The sequence below is a fragment of the Trachypithecus francoisi genome, unplaced genomic scaffold, assembly GCF_009764315.1.
Source record: "Trachypithecus francoisi isolate TF-2019V2 unplaced genomic scaffold, Tfra_2.0 Lachesis_group2, whole genome shotgun sequence".
Taxonomy (NCBI): Eukaryota; Metazoa; Chordata; class Mammalia; order Primates; family Cercopithecidae; genus Trachypithecus; species Trachypithecus francoisi.
In genome coordinates, this window is record NW_022681465.1 from 128,592,169 (window position 1) to 128,612,792 (window position 20,624).

Sequence of the window (20,624 nt, forward strand, 5' to 3'; positions counted from 1 at the left end):
GTGAATAAATTTTTTATAGAAGTCAGTCATATTAATTGTATTGTTCAAAGATGATACTGTTCACATCGGTATTTATATATCTGTTAAAATATTTGGGTTTATCTAATCCATGTTTTCCTTTATCATATGTTAATACTGGATGTATTTAATACTTCAAAGTGAGGTGATCTGCAAGCAGAGGGGCCCTGAACATGTCTAAATGGAATAGTGACATGTTTCTCCTATAGATGACATTGCAGTTACTAATTGCTCATTATACTAGAACATGTGTGAACCCTCACACTTCAGGGGAGCTTGTTTTTCATGCTTGAAGTTCTTCAGTTCAAAAAAGGTTAAAGATCTATATCTTAACAAAAGAGAGACAGCCTCTGTTTGCTCTGTAGTATGTACTAAGCTTAAATATTCTTATTATAATATGCTAGTTAGAAAGAGATGTATACTCTTAAATAATGCCAAGACTCTCCTTAACCCCATTTCTGTGGATATTGTTTGCTTTTCAGCATTTCAATTCTTGCTAATCTTATTTCAGCATCCCACATAATTAGAATTGTACAGATTCTAACTATTCAATCATCTCTTCCCTTCCCTATGAAATGTGCTAACAGGATGTGAAATGGAGGTGGGCTCCCTGTGTTCTTGCTCTGAGTCTAAAGGAAGTTAAATATAAAAACTCAGGAAGTGTCTGAACACACCTCCATTTCAATGTGATCCTCAGTTAGTACATTTCCCTTGAGGTAGGCAGAAAAATGTGAATACATTTTTTTTAACCTATCCAATTTCAACTTAAAACTTCATCTTAAAATTTTCCTTTTGCCCCATCAACTGGGTGCCCTAGATTATAGAGGAATGGAGAAAGAAAAAAGAACTTGGCTTAACCATTTGCTATTTTGTGATATTTTATATCATATGCTGCTAGCCTCACCAGGAGTGAATATATGTCAATTCGCATATCCAAATCTATGGAAAGGAACATGAAATGGAATTAACTAAATTATATTGAAGACATATACAGATACATTAAGCTTTGGAAAACATCTGAACTTTGGAATACTGGTCCACACGTCTTTCAGAGAGTCTTTCATAGGTAAGAAGAAACATTTCTTGTGATTTTTATTATGTTCAAATTGAGCAAAGGAGATGAATTCATTTCCCTCGTGCTGTAGTTTGAATGTGTGTTTGCATTTATATGTGCAACCTTAACCCCCAAGGTGATAGTATTAAAAGGTGGGGTCCATAGGAGGTGATTAAGCCATAAGAGTGGATGGGATTAGTGCCCTTAAAAAAGGACTGGAGGGAGCAAATTTGTCCCTTTTGCCCTTGTGCCATGTGAGGACACAGAGAAGGCACCACACAGCCCTCACCGGCCAGTGAATTTGCTGGTGCCACAGTCTTAGACTTCTCAGCCTCTAGAACGATGAAAAATAAATTTCTACCATTTATAAATTACCCAGCCTATGGTATTTTACTGTAACAGCAGGAATCAACTAAGGCACCTAATCCAACTTAATATGGTTTGGCTGTGTCCCCACCCAAATCTCATCTTGAATTGTAGTTCCCATAATCCCCACGTGTTGTGGGAGGGGCCAGGTGGAAATAAATGGATCATGGTGGGGGGCAGTTTCCCCCATCCTGTTCTTGTGATAGTTAGTTTTCATGAGATCTGATGGTTTTATAAGCGGTTTTTCGTCCTTTTGCTGGGTTCTTGCTGCTGCCAAGGGAAGAAGGATGTGTTTGCTTCCCCCTCTGCCACGATTAAGTTTCCTGAGACCTCCTGAGTCATGCTGAACCGTGAGTGAATTAAACCTTTTTCTTTTGTAACATAATGGCCTAGATTATGTACAAAATCTAAGTTTACTTCAATGCTGGGTTAACCGTATGACCGCGGTGGCTGGCATGAAATTAACCAACCCTAAATACTAGTATGGCTTAGTCAAACTTTCACTTATTACTAAAAATTTATCACTGTTGTTTCCCATAGGAATGTGGTTGAGCAAAGTGTTTTGAGCGTCATTCGTGCATGCTTGATACCTGCTCCTTTTGATCTGGGTGATCTATTAGAAGGAGAAGGAGAAAAATTAAACCTAAAATATCTTTGGTTGTATGGTAGAGGTGGAAGGTAATTTTGTCGGTGTCTGATGAAACCCCTGAAGGGTTATTAGATCCTGAAACCTGAAAATTAGGCTCTAAAATGTAGCCCAATTGGAGAAATTTGTGAACTTGACCCTTTCTAGAATTTTTGAAAATCGGGTAAGTAGAGATACTTGAGTTTCTAGACTCAAGATTATAGATAGTGTCTTCTCTATTTTTTCTCACACTTTACAATGAGGCATTGATAATTAACCCACTTACCAGTTCCTTTTAGCACAGACCTTGTTTAATAGAGTATAGACAAAACTCTCAACATTTGAGAACTGCCAGAAAAGGAGAGGAAACCACTTGCTTTCCGAGAACACACTGGATAACTTCAGCACAAGGCAGAATAAGGGTATTTAGCTCAGAGGGAGGAGAAAGAGAGCGGCCTTGGATATTGCTTATTTTAGTTTTCCTTAAGGCTGCCCACACAAAGTTTTCAGTCAGTGACTCATCAAATTTCATTCTGCTAGATGTGATGCTAAATTTTTTCTATCTTAAGATGTTCAACAAGGATTTTCTGCTAGTAAATGTATTTCCAGTGAGCAGAGGTTATTAAGAATACTTGTACCATGGACCCCTTTGACACCTGGTGAAACCTGTAGACCCTCTTTCTAAATTAAGTTATTGAGGGCACAAAACACCTAAGATTAAAGAAAACCTGTATTTAAAAACATTTCACAAGATATAGCAAAACAAACTTGTGACCTGGTAATATATATACTTCTTCAACACATTTAGTAATTGAATCTATGATTACCTAATTATTACTATAATTTTGACATAGTGGTGGACATAAATAATATATTGAAGTACTTGCACAACTTTAATGTATTAATAATATGAAAATTCTGATTTCTCCTGATGAGAACCACAGATTTTAACAGTACTATGGTCTGTTGCCTACATTCATAGCTTAAGGAAAGGCTAAACCACTTACAGGTTAGCGGGAAAAGGGGATCTAATTGTATTCACTCAAGTTTCTGGACCTTCTGAATTTCGTAGATGGTCTCCTGGGTGGCTCAAGCTTCCCATGTTAAAAATTCTTGCTATATAGATTAAGGTGAATAAGATACAACCAGATTTCTTTTTTACATGTCAAATAATAGTTTTGATATATTTCTCATGACATAATCTATAAAAACTGAAAAAAACTATCTTTGAGATGATATTTGTGTATGGAAATTAGGTCCGGATTTTATTCTTTTTTTCTTTTCAGGTTTTTTTCTTTATGAAACTAAGTGTTCTGTTGGCATGTTTACCACCGTTAAATGCATTTTAATAAAGTCCCTGTGGTATTGTGTGCTTTGACATTGCTGGAAAAGGGTGTCTATTTATGAAAATAATGTTAGACTATAAAGGTAAATAAAGGGAGATGAGGTATCAGAAATAACACATTTCCATGGTAATTGTTTTTAAACAGTAGATTGATCAATAGCATTTTGTGGTAAGATGTTGTTGATCTGTCTCAGTCAGGACCCAGACGGCAAGCCATTTCAAATTGATCACAGAACAAAAATTAGCATTATGTTCCCTTGGCTTCATTGTGAGTGTGCTCTACAGCTCATTTCACGACCAATGAAAATACTGATGCTAATGACAACTATAAGAATACTGTGCAAAGTATCACAGTGAAAGAAAGCAAAGGTTGGGAGTGGAGATTATAATTGTTTCTAGCATTGTGTTTAAAACTCTTGAAACTTGCGTTTTCATAGTGAAAGAAAACAATTTTTAATAGCAAGCTAGGTGTGTCATCCACAACATCCCAGTTGTGTTTGGTTTGTATTTTCTGAAAAGTTGCATTTCTGAGAAAGACAATGAGAGAAAACCAGTGGAAGTTATAATTTCATACCAAAAGTTCTGACTCAAATGTTGACAAAGATCATGTAGGAAATATAGAGACTTATAGTAGGCCAGGTATGAAATAGAACAAAGTTTGGAGATGACCAGGGTCACAAGGATTGGAGTGTAGGTGAAAATAATAGCTGTGTAGCCAGTAAGAATTTTGTAGTCTGCCTGTTAGAAAGACTGTTATGCCTGGACTTGTGACCTTCCTGATCTTACGTGGATACAAACCAATGTCCTTGTTTCTTTGCTTTCTCAGCTAATAGATTTTTAGAAAAGGGTTTCTGGAGCCAAACACACTGTCCATGGTTTGACAGAGTGAATGGAGACAGGAAAACATACTTTCTCAAAAGAGCAAGATTGCTTTTCCATCCTCATTCTTCTGGTCTGTCCACTGTTCTGCAGCAATATTAACCAATTTGATCTTTCCTTTTGTCACATTCTTACCACCATATTTGCACCTTAATTTATTATTTAGCAGCAGGCTTTCATGTAATTATTTAATTTTTAGTTTCCTACCACAGATTGTGTATGACTTATCCAGTGTTCGTAGTAATACTACAAAATAAACAAACAAAATGACAATTTATTTAGCTTTGAGACTATAGGGTTTTGCTGATTGGAACTGGGATGGACTGACATGGTTATGCTTAGGTGGTCTCAGCTGGGCTTGCATAGGCCTCTGCAGCCAACAAGAATTAGCTTGGAGGTGCTGCTCATCTTGGCGAGCTCACTCACATGTTTGGTTGAGGGTCAGCTACTGGTTGCCTTACCTAGGATGTCCTCATCTGGGCTGACTTGAGTAGTTTGGTTCGTTCCTCATATCCCTTTCTTCAAAAGGCAAGCCTGAGTATGTTCTTCCCATTGTGTAGATGCTCCTTGACTTATGATGAGGTTACATTCCAATAAACCTATTGTAAGTGAAATATATTTTAAGTCAAAAATGCATTTGATACATTGCTAAAGCCATCATAAAGTTTAAAGTTTAAAATTGTTAAGTTGAACCATTGTAACTCAGGGACCATCCATTACTAGCAGAGGGCAAGAGACATGTCCAAGCACATTTTCAATCTTATTCATGAGTCACTTTGCTAGTATTTCATTGACTAAAATTAGTCACAAAACCAGCCAGGTTCATGAGTAAGAGTATAAAGGCAAATCAAAATCATGAAGAGATATCACTTTATACCCATTAATCTGGAAAAATAAAACAAAATGAAATGAAACCTGAAATTAACAAGTGTTGGAAAGGATATAGAGAATTTGGAACACTTCTGCATTGTTGGTGAGAATATCAAATGATGGAACTGCTATAGAAAATGGTATGGTGATTGTTCAAAAATTTTAACATAGAATTACAATGTGATCCGGAGATTCCCTCTCTAAGTACATACCCAAAGAATTAAAAGAATTTAATTTTCAAATAATCAAAAGCTTGGGTTCAAACAGATATTTTCACACCCTTGTTCAGTAGCAGCATTATTCATAAAAGCCAGAAGTAGAAGTGTCCCAGGTGTCCATCAACAGATGAAAGGATAAACAAAATGTGGTCCATATGTACAATGAACTATTATCCAGTCTTAAGGAAATTTTGATGCATGCTAGAGCATGGTTGAAACTTGAAAACATTACGTTATGAATTATGCCAGTCACAAAAGGACAAATATTGTATGATTCCACTTCTACTAGGTTCCTAGAGTAGTCAAATTCATAGCAAGTAGAGTGGTGATTGCCAGGAACTAGAGTTGCTCCAGGGACGGGAATTGGTAATTAATATTTAATAGAGACAGGGTTTCAGTTGGGGAAGACAAGAGAGTTCTGAAGATGGATGGTAGTAATAATTGCATGATGTGAATGTACTTCGTGCCACAGAATTGTACACTCAAAAATGGCTAAAATAATGAATTTTATGTTATGTATATTTTGCTACAAGAAAAAAATACACAAAAAGAGCAAGGGTATAGACTGAACCTCATCAGTAATTATCAGTGAAAGCCATGTAGCAAAATGGGTGCACAGAATGGCGAAGAATTAGAGACATTCAGGCAGTATCTACCACAATGGGAATCTTTAAAGGTGGTAGCACTTTTAGCAAAGCACTAGAATCATTACAGTATTAATTTTATTCCAAGTGGCCTGATATTTATAACAGATTTAAAACATTATAGAGGGGTATTATACCAGTCTTAGCATTGAACTCTAAATGCAATAGGGGTTTAAGTTTTGATCCAGAATTCAAGAATACCGGTGACAGAACACCCAACCCTCTTAGCACACAAATTACTAGTTGCAGTGACACATTTGAGTTGTAGGGAATAATTCAAACCCTGTTTAGGTTTTCTTATGATGCATATCACATGATGCATATAATAACTAAATAATTAAAATCATTTGTATCAAATGGATATCATTAAGATATCTGGGGCTGGGCACAGTGGCTCACTTCTGTAATTCCAGCACTTTGGGAGGCTGAGGCCAGAGTATTACTTGAGGCCAGAAGTTCAACACCAGCTTGAGCAACATAGTGAGACCCCATCTCTATAAAAATTTTCTTAAAAAATTTGCCACGTGCAGTGGTACACATCTCTAGTCCCAGCCATTTGGGAGGCTGAGGCAGGAGTTTGAGGCTGTAGTGAGCTATGATTGTACCACTGCACTCCAGATGTGGTGACAGAGCATGATACACTGTTTCTTTTTTTTAAAATAATAATAATAAAAAAGAAGAGATGTGGGAAAAGAAGGTACTAAACACCTTATTTAATAAATTCACTTACTTTTCAGCAGTTCTATAAAGTTATATAAATCTGGAGTTGCTGCATTATTTGTTATGTCATTGTGATTTCAGCTTAGAGTATTTAAATGTTATTAAAATTCTGGACTGTTTTTCATAATTTCCTTCTTAATCTAGGCTATTATCAATTTCCTGAGTAGTGAAAATGCTGGTGGTTCTCATAGCCAAGGCATCTGCCCAGTATTTACACAAGAGCATCATTAGATATTTATAATTTATTAAAATGCCCATGTATGTTCCTTTTGAATAATTGGCTAATAACTCCATTCATAAGGGAAATTTGTGTGAGTTCTAATTTAATTCATAGAAAACCTAACAACATTTAGTATATTTTTAAAGCTATCGCAGCACAAATAGTACTGATATTTGTTTTAGTATTAGTAATCCTTTTTGGTGTTTGTTTTTATTATTAATTTTCCTTTTTTTTTTTTTTTTTGAGACGGAGTCTCGCTCTGTCGCCCAGACTGGAGTGCAGTGGCCGGATCTCAGCTCACTGCAAGCTCCGCCTCCCGGGTTCCCGCCATTCTCCTGCCTCAGCCTCCCAAGTAGCTGGGACTACAGGCGCCCGCCAACTCGCCCGGCTAGTTTTTTGTATTTTTTTTTTTAGTAGAGACGGGGTTTCACCGTATTAGCCAGGATCAGGATGGTCTCGATCTCCTGACCTCGTGATCCGCCCGTCTCGGCCTCCCAAAGTGCTGGGATTACAGGCTTGAGCCACCGCGCCCGGCTATTATTAATTTTCAAGGGATAAAAATCTTGAAAGTAAAGTAAGATAGAAATCATTCTTAATATGAGCTATTGAGTTGAATATTCAAATATATGGAATTGTTTTTAAATTCATTATTTTATTATTGTAGCTTTTTGAGGCAGATTAAATGAATATTATGCCTATGTCATAGATGACAGAAGAAAAGCTAAAGATTAAGTGACTTTAAGGTCACCAAATTGGTTAGTGTTAGGGGAAGAATAAGATACCAGAACCACCTAGAGCTGTGATGTGTGATACAGCAGCCACTAGTCATGAAGGTATTGAACATTTAAAATGTGAATACTCTGAGATGAGATACACTGTGAGAGTCAAAAAAACACTGGATTCCAAACATAATACTAGAAAAGAAATGGAAAATATCTCAATAATTATATATTGATTGAATGTTGAAATAAGATTTTCGATTTATGGGGTTAAATAAAATATTAAATTAATTTCACTTTTTAGTTTTCTTATCTGACCACTAGAAAACTTAAACTTTTACACATGGCTCTCATTATATTTCTGATGGACAATACTATCCTAGAATGTTTTTCTACTGCTTTAGGCTAAATGTCTAAGCCTGGGGTCTGAATTATGTGTATAAGTTCCTATGATATGATTCATACATAGTTTATAAATTTCTGGATGTTTAGTAGTACTTAGAAATTTTAAAAAATCTTACCTAAAAAGAATCTTACCTAAAAAGAACAAACAATTGTTTGTTGACTTTTTCTCATATGCCTTGCCCAAAGCAATAGAGAAAAATAAAGTTTATTTAAGACTTTCCATATAAAATGTGAGAGCCACACATAAAATTTTAAGTTTTCTAGGAGGCACATTAGGAGAGGAAAAAATAGTGAAATTAATTTAGTCATGTATTTTATTCAATTCAATGTATCTAAAGCAACCAAGCTAGTGATATTTTAAACAAATCTGTTTATATATCTCTCTCTACTTCTTGTAACCTACCCTTGCCTTTCTGTTGTTAAGGCAATTAAAATTCTTACCATGGTAAAATTCTTATGGTCTATCCAGCCTTACCTGCTCACTTTTTCTCAATCTTTCTCTCCACTCCCTTCCTATTACCAGGGCTATTATACTGTCTTTCATAGCTTTTTTTAATTATTATTATTATTTTATTTTTTATTTTTTGAGGCGGAGTCTCGCTCTGTCGCCCAGACTGGAGTGCAGTGGCCGGATCGCAGCTCACTGCAAGCTCCGCCTCCTGGGTTTACGCCATTCTCCTGCCTCAGCCTCCCGAGTAGCTGGGACTACAGGCGCCCGCCACCTCGACCGGCTAGTTTTTGTATTTTTAGTAGAGACGGGGTTTCACCGTGTTAGCCAGGATGGTCTCGATCTCCTGACCTCGTGATCCGCCCGTCTCGGCCTCCCAAAGTGCTGGGATTACAGGCTTGAGCCACCGCGCCCGGCCTTTTCATAGCTTTTAACACTCCAGCATCCTCTCATTCACCCCAGGGCTCTGTGGGCTGCTTCCTCCTTGTGGAACACTCTTTTCTTTTTGCCTAGTTAACTCCTGTTAATTCTCCAGATTTCAGCATGGGATTATCATTTCCTTATGGACTATTTCTTTGTTTCTCAAATGTAGGTCAGTTATTTTTTATAATATGCACTCACAGTAGCACTAAATTTATCTAATTTACTTTGGGTAAATTATTCACCCTTAAATGAAAAGTTCACTAACATGATTATTTGATTAATATCTGTATGCCCTAGTAGACTCTACAAGTCATGACACTGGTCTTCCTGTCTTTTTTTTTTTTTTTTTTCAGTGCTATATTCCCAGTACACAGTAACTGATACATAGTAGGGTCTCAATAAATATTAGTTTAATGATATATAAGTAAATAAACTCATAGATGGGCATTCTTTGAGGTATGTATAATGCTGTATTTAAAGTAAGATTCAAGATGTTTAAATAAGGTCCTCTGACATTTTTTATAGCTATTTTATCTTTCCTATTTGTTTTGCAAAGTAATTCAGTTTTCAAATAAAAATCAGATTCACTATTATAGTATATCTTTGAATACTTGAGCATTGTCAATTGTATTGCTCAACATATACCGGCATTATGTACTTGGTTCACACAAAAACCCTAAGAGAGAAAAATGGATATTTCTACTTTTGGGGCAAAAATTTAAGTTGAAAAGTGAAGTGGCTTTGCTTCAACTTAAAGGGACAATAATAAATACAAAACAGATTTGGAAGTGGTGTTTTTTGTGTACGCGTGTGTGCACGTGTGTGTGTGTGTGTGTGTGAGAGAGAGAGAGAGAGAGAGAAACAGAGACAAAGTCCAAGGCTAGATTTTCAAATACTGATGAAAAATGAGAAATGATATTTAAATGATGACTTAATGGCCCAGGGAGAGATGCCTTATTTAAGGAATACTAAATTATGTCTGGTAAGTAATTCTGAAGAATGTAGACCATTACTATTTTTTTTTTTTTTTGACAGAGTCTCACTCTGTCTTTTAGGCTGGAGGGCAGTGGCGCAGTCTCAACATACTGCAACCTCCGCCTCCTGAGTTCAAGTGATTCTCCTGCCTCAACCTCTCCAGTAGCTGGGACCATAGGCATGCACTTCCATGTTAGGCTAATTTTTGTATTTTTAGTAGAGAGAGGGTTTCACCATGTTGGCCAGGGTGGTCTAGAACTCCTAACCTCAAGTGATCTGCCTGCCTCAGCCTCCCAAAGCGCTAGGATTACAGTTGTGAGCCACCGTGCCTGGCCCCTCACCTTTTAAAAATTAATTTATTTTCTTGAGACAGGGAAATAAGCCTGTTGCCCAGGCTGGAGTGCAGTGGTGTGATCTCGGTTCATTGCAGCCTCAGCCTCTGGAGCTCAGGTGATCCTCCCATGTCAGCTCCTGAGTAGCTGGGACTACAGGCATGCACCACCATGCCTGGCTAATTTTCGTATTTTTGGTAGAGATGAGGTTTTGCTATGTTGCCCAGGCTGGACTCCTGCACTCCAGCAATACTGCCTGCCTCACCTCCCAAAGTGCTGGGAATAAAGGTGTGAGCCACTGTGCCCAGCCTAACCCTTACCTTTTAAAAGGATTTTCATCAGAAAGTTAATACATTTAATATTATTTAGGGCAAATTTTCTAGTTGCTAATAAAATATGATTAAGTATCCAATGGTTTTCAAAGTATGGGGCCTAAGCCGGGAACATATACATCATCCAGAAACTTGTTAAAAATGCACATTCTTGACCCCCAACCCAAACCTATAGAATCAGAAATTCTCAGAGTGTGTGCAACTCAGGAGTTTGTGTTTTAACAAGCATCAGCATTTTAGTATTTGAGAACAAGTGAAGTAGACTATTAGATTTAAGGAGAATTCTCATTAATAGCCTCAAAATTATGTAGTGTATGGCAAAACATTTTGGGAGCCTTTCTGTGATAAAGGGAAAATGATAAATCTTAGAAGACTTCTGTTCTTTAAAAAATAAAACATAACTGATTTTTATATTTCAAATGTCCTCTATAAGATTTCTATTTCAGTCGTCAAATTCTCAAATATTTTCACAAGAATCAAGGTTCCCGAATCAAGAAAACATTTGGAACGTTTATAATTAGTTATGTATTGGAAAATTGACTCTGGGATAAAAAACTGCCCAGATTTGTTGCCTTTACTGATTTCTGTGCTGTATGTTCTTCCCAAATGGCCAATTTCAAGCTACCAGTAGAGTCATTATGATTTGACTGAGTGTAGGATTGAAGAAATGCTCAGAATAGGTGTTCTATTTTTTCTTTTTTTTGGAGGGAGGAAGGAGACTCTTTAGAAAGGTCTATTTTGCCCAATCCACTCACATTATAGAAAATTTCTTTTTACTTTGTATTCTTTTTTTCCCTTGTTAAAAATAAGTCATACAGATTCTTCACACAAAGTATTCTTATAATATTTTGGTATTTAAATGGGCTGCCGGTCACTTGATTACATTATCTTTTATTATAAAACATGTGCTGAGTTCTCAGCAACTTATGCATGCAGAGGGTCCTTTGCAATGGGAAGTATATGGAACATGTATAATTCAAGTTGGATTTTGGATAGATATTCCAGCTATATGTTTTTATTTAGGGATTCCTTTGGTAAGTAGAGTCAATCCTCAATAATTTCATACTATAACAAAAACCAAGAGTTTTGTGTAACTAAGAATCAACATTTCAATTATTCAAAATATTATTGAATGTAATTATGATTGAAAATGGTTCCAATGAGTAAAAACAAATAGTGGAAGTGAGGGCATTTTTTTTCTCAGCTGGTAAAAAAGCAAATCTGCTGTGTTATAATTGGTGATGAGGACTTTTTAAACAAATCTGGCTAGTTATTATTTCTAGTCTGGTTGCTGTCCTGGTTTTCAAAATATTTCAATGCTTTCTTGGGTCTTTTTGCTTTTTTTCTTTCAAAATGGCAAGAGTCTGCCATTTAAATGTATGCCATTTAAAATGGCATATTCTTGCCATTTTGAAAGAAAAAAAGCACTACTATTAATGTTCGTAAAAATCTGTTTGGAATATGTGTCTCCTGTGCTCAGAAAGGTTCGATATCTCCCACTGCTCACAATATAAAACCCAACAATTTACCTTGGTACTCAATCCTTTTGACTCTTTGGCCCTTCCTACCTTTCCATCATAATTTTCTAATACTGTTCTACAAACACACATGCACTTTGCCATCTCTGTGAATACTTGCAATATGTTTTTTCTATCCGTGATATTCCTCCTTTTTCTCATATTTCTATGCATACTTTTTGTCCTATGCGTCTCTTGTTCTCTCCAAAATTTTTTCATCCTTCCTACTGCTGTAGGTGAGCAGTACAATATGATGATTAGAGTCACTGCCATGGTTTGAACATTTAGCTGCTATACTATCTTTTGTACATTACTAAGTTATTCTCAGTATGTCTTTATCTGTAAATGGAGTTTAATAATAACTGTTTTGTGAGTTGCATTGTGAAGATTATGTGAGAAAAGATCTGTAAAGCATTTACTAATGTGCTTGGCAAGAATTATTAACCATGGCTTTATGTTTTTTCTCATTTGAACTTAAAAGCTATATCCAAACACTTGTTTGGACCTTCGATGTTTTCTTGTATTATACTTTTATATACTTATTATGGTGTTCTGAACATAACTGTAGAGTCTTGGCCACAAGGACATACTTTTGGCCTTCTCTATAACATCTAACATATGCCTTCTCTTGTACACAGTATATGCCAGAATAACAATGAATGAATAAATAACATGGAAGAGTATAAGAAACACTGATTGGATCACTGGGAAAACAAGGCTGTCTCAGCTCTGCTAACATCATGTTGTGTTGTATTAGCTATTACTAACTGACTTCTTTGACAGTCACTGTCTTTATTCAAAATAGAGATGGCACTAGTAGGTAATCTCTATGGCCTTTTTCAACTGCAGGGTGTAACTATCTGAGATATGACTTAACTGCATGAATGTAAATACAGAGTGTTTATTATAGTTACTTATTAATTTCTCTATTGAAAACTTTTTGTCTTATTGTACTTTATTTTTAAGCCCTCAGATGTTCAGAACTGAGATGATAATACTCCTCAATTAATGATACACAATTACCCCTGCTCTGGGGGAGACTCTTTTTTCTTTTTAAAAACTGTGTTATGTGTGTTTCCCTTCAACTTATATGCTCTGTGACTTAGAGATTTAAATGTGACAGTAAAATTGTAAAAGCCTTAGAAGAAAACACACAAAACAAAATAACAAGAACAAAAATAAATTTTCCTGGTCACTTACCTCATTGTACATATCTCAACAACCAATAATTAAGAAAATCTGTCATTTCTGCATCAAAAGTATCTCTTTGCCTTTTCATTTCTAGCCATTTCCTCCACTAATATGCCACTTGAGAACATCATTGTCTCTCTTGCGGATTATTGTAGTGACCTTCTCTTGATTTACTTTTCTCTCATTCATTCTTCAGTTTTGAATTAGGCTCAGCCCTTATAAACTTATTTATTTATTTAGTGTAAGCTAATTCAAAATGTACTTTGCTTCTTGCAATCAGAATAGTCTTATGATTAAAAAAACTTTTAAAAAGTAATGTCTACATTAAAAATTATTAATTTTGTGGGTATGTACTAGGTGTCTATATTTATAGGTTACATAAAATATTTTGATATAAGCATGCAGTGTTTTATAATTACATCAAGTAAATGGAGTATCCATCACTTCCTGCACTTATCCTTTGTTACAAACAGCCCAGTAATACTCTTTCAGTTATTTTTAAATGTACAGTTACATTATTTTTGACCATAGTTTTTTAAGAGCAGAAATAAATTTTATAGTGGGTCTATCTCATACAGTCCACTCACTTTGTACACTTTGTAGACAATTTCTCTTTTGCTCGGATTTGAGTTGCTAAAAAAATTGCCATGTAAATTCTAGGTTTATTCACACTAGGTGCTTTCCTTTTTCTCTTTTAATTCAAACCTGTGTTTTTTTCTTTCCTTCTCAGCAAGAACCAGTATTATTCAATTTGCAACTTTCTATAGAGTCAACCCAGTTCATATAATTCTTTATAGTTTTAGCAGATTATGGGTCAAAAATAGGAATGTATCTACCATATGTTTGATGGTAAATTAGCCAGTGGTTTCATTTCCTTATTATATCTATAAGCCAAGTCATTAAGTAAACAAATTAATTGAATTATCAAATGCAACATAATTTCTTCTGACCCAAGCAATTTGGGAATGATTCTACTATTAAACGTTATCATTAGGAAGAAAATTAAGAGTATAGACAAATAGTGGTTGAACTGCTCTCAAAATGTGGACACACTTTGGAAATGTTTCAGAAATTTAATTTCCATCTTCCACTTCAATGTGTATGGCAGCAAATATTAGTTCATCCTATACTATTACAAAGAATTATCAGGAACAAAACAACAGCACATGCAGTATTTCTATAGAATTGGAATCTACTGGGAAATATAGAGAATAGCATTTTAGATGTCTACAGCTTTTGGAGGATTACATTTTTGCCTTATCTAATATACGTTGCCTTTAGTTAGTTTCTTTGGTCAAATAAAGATTCCTTGACTTTCCTTTATGAAAGCTGCAAGGAAATTTTCCAAGTTCAAAATTGAAATTTTAAAAAGTATTTAGAATTCTCTAATTATTAGGGTTTTTTTTTTTTCTAATAAAGCCACCTCAGAGTCCAGTCTTCTTTCCTCATTCAGTTTATATCAGTCATTATTTAGTATAGGTCAGTGATTTAGTTCAGATCATTTATTTTGCCGCTATAACATGGTGCTTAATTTCTAATTTAACTTTTCCATGTATGTTTACATATCCTTTTCAGTTAGTAGTATACTCTTTAGGTCAAGTGTCATGTTAGACAACACCTGTAGGAAAACACACTGGCCTATTGTCAGAAATTCCAGGTTCAAGTCCCAATTCTGACACTATCTTTCTGAACTTGGGCAAATAGCAGTCTCTCCTGAATCTCAGTTTTCCAGTGAGCTACCTTACTTTTTATCATGTGTGTTAAGTGAAATGTAGTGAGATCCCTTCACAAGGTCTAAAGAGCCCTAGAGATATAAGGTGCTTCTTTTTGTTGTTATTTTGTGGACGCCTCAACACACTGCAGGAAAAGAGCTCAGATATTGATGAATAAGCATAGAATTTCTCAAGGCTTAATGAAAATAAAAAAGAATTTATTGTATTCCAAAGGATTCACTGAGTTTCTAAAGTACTCATAGATGTTATTTAAACTAATGAATTTCCCCATCAAGTGGTCATAGAGCATGAACAAGAACGGAATATGATAAGGTGTCAGGGTATTAAATTTTCTTCATAGAATTTCAACATCTGTTTCCAAATATTGTCTAGGTTGTTGTAAAGAATTCATTTAACTATCAGATAACTTTTACTCTTTTCTTTTCATATAGAAATGGGATCTTAATGTGACATATATTTGTTTTTGAAACTGAGCCATAATCCACATAAACAATGTCCTCAGCTTTATTCAAATAAAAATTATTTTGTTTTCTCTTCTGGGGAAGATAATTAATCACAAGAAAATAATTTTTCACAGGACATTTACTTAAAAGCATGTGTCATACCCACTTAAATGCTTATTTGTCTTCATGATACGAGAAATTCAGCCTAAGTAATTTCCATCCAGAGCTCAAAAGGACATTTGCTAACTGAATTTAGAGCTCTATAATAAGAAAAGCCGCTTAGTTATAACTAAATAAAAAAGGATGAAATGCTTTTCTATGTTAGTGAATAATAGTCATGTTAACCATTGAAAATAAATGAAAATGACTTCAACTCCAGAAACTGGCTCCTCTTTGAAGCTAGGTAGGGAGCATAGAAATAATGTGCTCAGCAATTTTGGCCTCATGTACCTTTCCCACAATGCATTTACAATCTGTCCATCTTATTTGTCAGCTGTTGTTGCAACTGTGCTTTCAGATTTTATATAAACCAAAACATATAATCTAAGAAACAAATATGAAAAGAATTCATCACATTGATTTTATATAGAATCAAATGTGTTTTTAAAAAAATCACAGGAGAAATATAGCGTATGCTTTCTTAATGCAAAGATGAGGTATTTTACTTTAAGCAGATTTTCAAATCATATAAAATTTCTTATTAATGGCATATTATGGAAAATCTAAATAGTGCATGCAAAATATAACCTTTTCTAAATTATGACTCAGTATGGCTTGACAGATTAGTCAGTCACAACGTGATTTGATTCTGTGCTGGTTTGTGCTCAATGTGATTTCAGAACCTGAAACTAAGTAATTAAAATCTACCTTATCTCACTAAGCCAGTGGGAGAGGCTCATTATGATCCAGAAACAAACTTACTGGCCTGTGGTCATGCATCAGAAAGAAAAGCCAAGATTGTGTTTATGCCTTCAGAAAGTTTAGTCATCCGTCTTTGAAGTTTCAGCACCATGAACAGCAGTAGTCTCCTGACTGGTGGCAGAAAGGGACCAAAAACTCAATTAGGGCTGTAGTTATTTTTCAAAGAATAACATTTCTTTATTATCCAGCCAGTTTACTGAAGGATGAGCTAAAATGTAGGAAAACCTATCAGATTATTAGGTAGATGATATTGTAGCTTGCTTTAGGATCTTACACCGATAGAGACTTGGTTTGTAGGAAACATTTTTACTTAGTAGTCAAAGGACCTGCCCTATATCTTATCCAACTCTTTTTCACTCTACAGCAACTTCTACTAATTTTCTGTTTGGTAAAATGTTTGTGGGCTGGGTGCGGTGGCTCACACCTGTAATGCCAGCATTTTGGGAGGCCGAGGCGGGTGGATCACAAGGTCGGGAGTTCAAGACCAACATGGCCAAGATTGTGAAAACCCCATCTCTACTAAAAACTACAAAAAAAAAAAAAAAATTAGCCAGGTGTGGTGACAGGCATCTGTAATCCCAGCTACTCTGGAGGCTGAGGCAGGAGAATTGCTTGAACCCAGGCAGCAGAGGTTGCAGTGAGCCGAGATCGCATCACTGCATTCTTGCCTGGATGACAGAGTGAGACTCTGTATCAAAAATAATAATAATAATAATAAATAAAAAAGGTTTGTATAATGTTTAGTAAATGAAAAGTTAAAAAAAATTCACTTTACTGACAGCACTTGGGGGAAAGACTTTTCATATGGATGTATAAGATATTGCTATAAATGAATTTTCAGCCACATATTAATTTTTACCTCTATTTCTCATATATACAGAATTAACATTTTAAATAAAACTGTGTTTCTAAGGCCAATAACAGTTAGTGTCCATTCTTGTTCATTTGATCATTCATTCATTCATTCCACAAATATTTATTTGGTATCACCTCTGTACTGAGTACTCTTCTGTGTATGGGGGTTAAAAGAGGTAAATATAACTGATAAAATTCCTGCACTCATGTGCGAGTCTAGTGGGAAAGCAGGCATTAAAAAAACCTTTATAAGACAAAAACTATATGGTTGTGATACCTATGAAGAAGGAAATGTACAAGGCATCATTAGAGTACGTAGGGGTTGGGGACGAACACTTGATCAGATTTGATATTGACCAGGAAACACTTATAAGAAGACATGCCTTTATTTCTTGCCTGGATGTCAATATAACCTCAGAAATGGAGTTCACACACTAACTCATATGTATTTTTTTCCCTCCAAACTATGTCCTGTACGGTGGCTAGCATGATCTTTGCCATGTGTAAAGATGGGAAAATGTAGTTTGAAGGCTATAAAGGTTTTAGTTACCCACTTAGAGTAATAAGTTATGTATGTCTGTAAGCCATTGGTCTATAACTGAACAGAGTGTATTGTTGGCTTCAAGCTAGGAGTCAATGTGATTAATGCTATAGCATGGATAGGTACTGTGAGATTACTGAGTAGCTATGTATGTTTCCTATTAGATTAGGTACATATATTCCCTAAAAATATTCATTAAGAAGTTTAGGACTCACTCAGTTATTTACCTTTAAATTATGTATGGCTTATATATATTTATATATATATACACATATATTTGTTTTATTGTGTTTTGTTTTAGATCCATAAATTTGTGATTTCCAGAAAAATTATGTTGCTTTTCATATCTTCATTATTTTTTATGTTTATATTTATTTCTATAAGTGAGATTTCAAAATGCTGAAATAATTGGCCATCCAACAGTTAAAATCCTATAGTAGTAAAAGCATGGAAATCCTGGATAACTGTGACTATTCTTTATGACACTGCTTTTTCTTAAAATTGATATTAACAAAATGCCTTGATTCAGAATTAGCATGAAGTTATACATATAGTTTTCCCCTATCTTTCAGTAACTTAATGGTTTAAATTGATGTCATATTGAAAGACAAAATTTCCACAAGAAGAGACACTTTGAATACAGAAAATTCTCAAAAATGCCTCTCTCAATCAAGTTCCATCTTGTGATACTTTTGTAAGTTATTTTGAAGCTAAGTCACTATTATTTACATTTATCGTTAAGCTGTTAATTTCCTAAATATTTTGATATGCACAATTAATTTAACTTTCACAACAAGTCCCATAGATCAATACAATAATCCAATAATTAATCATAGGTGAGATATATGAACCTTTATTCCACAGTAGAACAGTTAATTTGAATGGGACTGGGGTCCAAAACTTTTTACTTCTGACCAGACTCCACACTCTTCATATTAAATTGCAGATCAGAGAACAGACCAGTTTATGTGGCCCAGAGTTTCACCAAGATATTACATAACAATACTGGATTTTTATGGGAATATTGTCTGGTTGTTTATTCTATTTTGCTAAAGTGCCAAGTATACAAAATTTCCCATAATGTGCTAGAATAATATTGCTTGTCACTTTAAACATAGATAAAATTCTCAAAGCCTCCCCTGGATTCCCCCAGATTACCCATGTGTGTTTGGAATTACATAGGAAAATGCAACTGAAGAGTTTCTCTGCAGTGGGCTTGATGAATGTGTTCCTGAGATGAAGAAATTAGCCAGCTGTCTGAGAAATAAAAAGACAACAAAGTTTTACCAGTTCTTGAATTCATTGACTTTCTCACAGTTTGTAATGAGATCTGAGGATGACTTTCAGTATAATTGAGATGATCCTTTTTAATCTATTTCAGGGTTTCTCAACCTCAGCACTATTAACATTTTGAACACATAATAATTTGATATGAGGAGGGCTGACCTGTGCATTGTATGATGATTCACGGGATCCCTGGCCTCTGCCCGTTAGATGCCAATCTCAGCTTCCCGTTATGACAAACAATATCTCCAGGTGTTGCCAATGTCTGAAGGAAGTGAGGCAACATAGTTCCCAGTTGAAAACTGCTAATCTAGATGTATACGCTTCCCAGAAACCCAAACTTTTTCCTTATTTTATGGAGTGCAAACAAATGTCTAGCCTTTTTCTGAATAATGAGTATATTCATTTTGTTGTGGTTGGAGGGAAATTCCTAAGTGACCGCTGTTCTGTGCTTTCTTTTAGAACCATTAACTACACTGCTCTCTCAAGCCAATTATTATCATATAAAATGTTTTCAAGGCCTGTGTGAGTGTTCAAAGGTCATATCCGTAGTAAAATGGCAAGTCTTGTCATCTGATAACTCAGTAAATCAAAAACTACTATTCAAAAGGAAGAAGCAGCCACAAACTATTTTTTTTTCCTGATAAATCTGCCCTTCCCTACAGTCTCACAGACACTGTGTTGAGGCAGTGATGCCAGCTTAAAAGCCTCATTATTCAAAAGGTTCATTATCTTATTTCTTTGTCTTTCCATTGGGCCTTGGTTGAAGCTATTCTGTACCACTCCTCCAGGTTTTCTAACTTCAGGTCTCAAAGATCAGGATTTCAGGCATAACTCCTTTTTCTCTCACAGACTCTCACCTTCATAGGCCTATCAGTTCACTTATTCTGAGAAATCAACTTGGAATATCAAGGAGTGAAACAGATTGGCTGAGGTACTCAAAAACATAACAACTGGTGCCCACTTCTTTACGTTGTCATAACTAAACAAGGCATCCGAATAACCTGTTATAGAAGCAAAATTATCTTCAAGGTGACTCTCCATCCATTTCTGTATTATAAAGTAGGTGCCAACTTCTCTTTCCAAAAGACAACTTATCTCCTAAGCTAAATGGTGAGGAATTTTTGCTATCAGTTATTCTACCAGACAGTGATGTAATCTCCTTGCAAATGCAATCTGTTTTTCTGATGAATTGCCAAAGTTAAGTGGCCACAGACGGAGGTGAGGACAGGGAAGAAAACCCCACAGGCATAGTTGTCCTTGTTCGAGGATGTCATTAAGAAGTCCATTCTGGTTCATGGCCAGATGCTTCCTTGTTGCCTTTGTAGAGGCACACTCATTTGTGTTTGGTGGTATAAAGAGCTATTTTTGTTGTTGACTGCAATTGCCTCCATTTAGAATTACTTAAAATGAACACATGTACTTTCTGGAAGGCTATTTCACTTTCATTTTATTAAATGATTTATTGGATGGCTCCCAAAATGATTACCTAGAAATGTCAGGTAAAGGTTAATTCAATACCATGGGGCAGAGTGGTGTTAGACTT

At 35.3% G+C, this 20,624-nt stretch overlaps 1 long non-coding RNA gene across 1 annotated transcript; it reads left to right on the forward strand.

Moving 5' to 3' along the window:
- Positions 1 to 1,754: 1,754 nt before the first annotated feature.
- LOC117064555 lies at positions 1,755 to 20,133 on the forward strand. Its single transcript, XR_004429528.1, has 3 exons — positions 1,755 to 1,788; positions 18,367 to 18,488; positions 19,931 to 20,133. It is a non-coding gene; the product is annotated as an uncharacterized LOC117064555 (long non-coding RNA).
- Positions 20,134 to 20,624: the final 491 nt, after the last annotated feature.